General features: G+C 28.8%; 1 protein-coding gene across 1 annotated transcript in view; it reads right to left on the bottom strand.

Annotated features, from left to right (window-relative positions):
- LOC100205145 (bifunctional glutamate/proline--tRNA ligase) overlaps nucleotides 1–2,500 on the bottom strand; it is a 39,383-nt gene that overhangs the window by 2,306 nt on the left and 34,577 nt on the right. The gene's annotated exons all lie outside the window — the stretch shown is intronic.

The raw sequence follows: 2,500 nt of genomic DNA, 5'->3' as shown, positions 1-2,500 counted from the left end.
GTTTTGAACAACAAATATCATAAAAAAAACACTAGAGCCTTACAACCAAGACTTTTTTATAGCTGTATAGTTAACTCTGTAAATCATCAGCCTTTTAGTTGTGAACTAAAATTGCATCATCTTGGATGGGTATTATAATTAATCAATTATTAAATGGTTCTTCCCATTTATTAAATGATTCATTAGTAATGCTCCATTAAAAAGTTACTTTAATGTACTAAATAGTAAAGTACATGTTTTGCCCCCAGCTGTTGATTTAAGGTAGATCTAACGAGCAAAACATTTGGCTAAAAGCTGGCTTTAGCCTGAGATGAAGGATCCTATGAGATCACAAAGAGGTTAATATAAAATGGATTCATCATCCTCCGATAAAACTAATTCCTTACCAACTAATAAAGGTTTTTCAGCCATCTACATCAGCTTTATATCAAATTTATTACAATCACAAAAAAATTTCTAATTTGCTATAGGTCAGAAGCAGAAAGAGAACTCTAAATGAAATAAGCGAAGAAAGAGTACTGCAATAGCAGAAGAGATAAAAATAAAATATCAAAATGGTAGAGCGATAAAAAGGAATAATATCCTCCTATATACTGTATAGCAAGAAAACTTTTATTTGCCCCTGCTTTATCTATCTATTCAGATAGACTATTTGAGGAGGCAGTTAAGGTTTTTGATGAAAAAAACCCTGAAGAGCAAATCTTTTTTTTGCGCAACAATATTTCTAAAACTTCCAGAAATCCTTACATAATTGATTAATGCAAATAAAACTATATTGTGTTTGTTTAGAAACTTGTATTTTTTAGCTATAGCTTTTCATTGCCCTGAAGAACAATGTTTTTTTGATTTAATTTACACAGCCTGTGTCACATGTTTTAAAAAATAAAGGTAAATAATTAATTCCTGCATTCTGGCCTAAATTATTGTAATTCCAGCTGGAACCGGAATGGTCTCAAAAAAACAGAATTCCCTAATTTAGACTAAAACATATGATGTTCAGAAAACCAAAAACTAACCAAATTTTTAATTAATACAATACTAACACAAAAAGAAACACGATTTAATACACTGATTTTTAAACATTGTCTATATCATATTGTAAATAAAATGTTCTTAATTAAAAAGTCTAAAACTATTGAAACACTTTTTTTTAAATCAGTTCTTTGTTATTATTAGAACAAACTACTGTGGTCTGTTTATAGCATCAATTTGTGATATATATATATATATATATATATATATATATATATATATATATATATATATATATATATAGATCTATAGTTTGTTGGCGGTGGGAAGAGCGGAAGGAAAAAAGTGAGTCTTACGCCAACATATAAGTCACTTTTAATTACTTTTAACTTTCGTCCAACATTTCCGTGTTGGACGAAAGTAAAAACCATTAATTTAATTACAAATTAATCGTTTTTAAAAAAACCACAAAAACGCAAATTTAATTGACCAGAATGTTTTTAAAAACATTCTGAATGTTTTTAAAACATTTTGAATGTTTTTAACAATATAAACAATGTTTTTATTTTTATTTTTTTTAATAAAATGTTTTTATTTTTATTTTTTTTAATAAAATGTTTTTATTTTTATTTTTTTTACTGTAAATCATGCGCGGAGTGTTGCTACATCGACTGACAAATAGCCTGACTCGCAAGGGAGTGCTGCTACATCGACTGACAAATAGCCTGACCCGCAAGGGAGTGCTGCTACATCGACTGAGGATTTGGTTGGGGCAGGCAGTCTATCATTATTAAAAAAAAAAAATTCCGGTCTTGCATTTTAATCTTTACTTTCGGACAACATCTAAGGGTTCTATATATATATATATATATATATATATATATATATATATATATATATATATATATATATATATATATATATATATATATATATATATATATATATATATATATATATATATATATATATACAGTATCGGACAAAACGAGTGCAACCAAATAATGCTAATTTAGTTTCTTTATATAAAAGTTCTGCATTTTTTCAATTTAGAGAAATAACTATGTAACTGTTTAGAGACAAAGTTCTTCAAGTTTTATTCATCACAAAGTTCATTATTTGTTCACGAAAATTAATAAATTAATCAAAAGTATTGAAAAGAGTTGATTTCCTTCTGAACAAAACAAGTGCAACTCGACAAAATGTTGACCAAGCTGTATTTTGCTATTATTATTTCGTGATGAATCCTTTGTTGTCAATCACAGCCTTGCATCTTCGAGGCATAGATTCGATCAGGTGATTAATGAAGATTTATGGAATCGCTGCCCAGGCCTTTTGGATTTGTCCAAACAGTTGATCCTTATTACGAACACCTTCACAATTATTTCTGCGGTTGACCATCTCCCACAGGTTCTCTATAGGGTTGAGATCCGGAGATTGAGGCGGAGAATTCATTACCGATAGTTGGTTGTCTTGAAACTACAGCTTGACTACTTTTGCAGTGTGTTTCGGATCGTTGTCTTGCTGA

This window comes from Hydra vulgaris, chromosome 06, assembly GCF_038396675.1.
Source record: "Hydra vulgaris chromosome 06, alternate assembly HydraT2T_AEP".
Lineage (NCBI taxonomy): Eukaryota > Metazoa > Cnidaria > Hydrozoa > Anthoathecata > Hydridae > Hydra > Hydra vulgaris.
The sequence above is the reverse complement of the archived record's forward strand: the minus strand, read 5'-3'. Positions and strand labels throughout refer to the sequence as shown.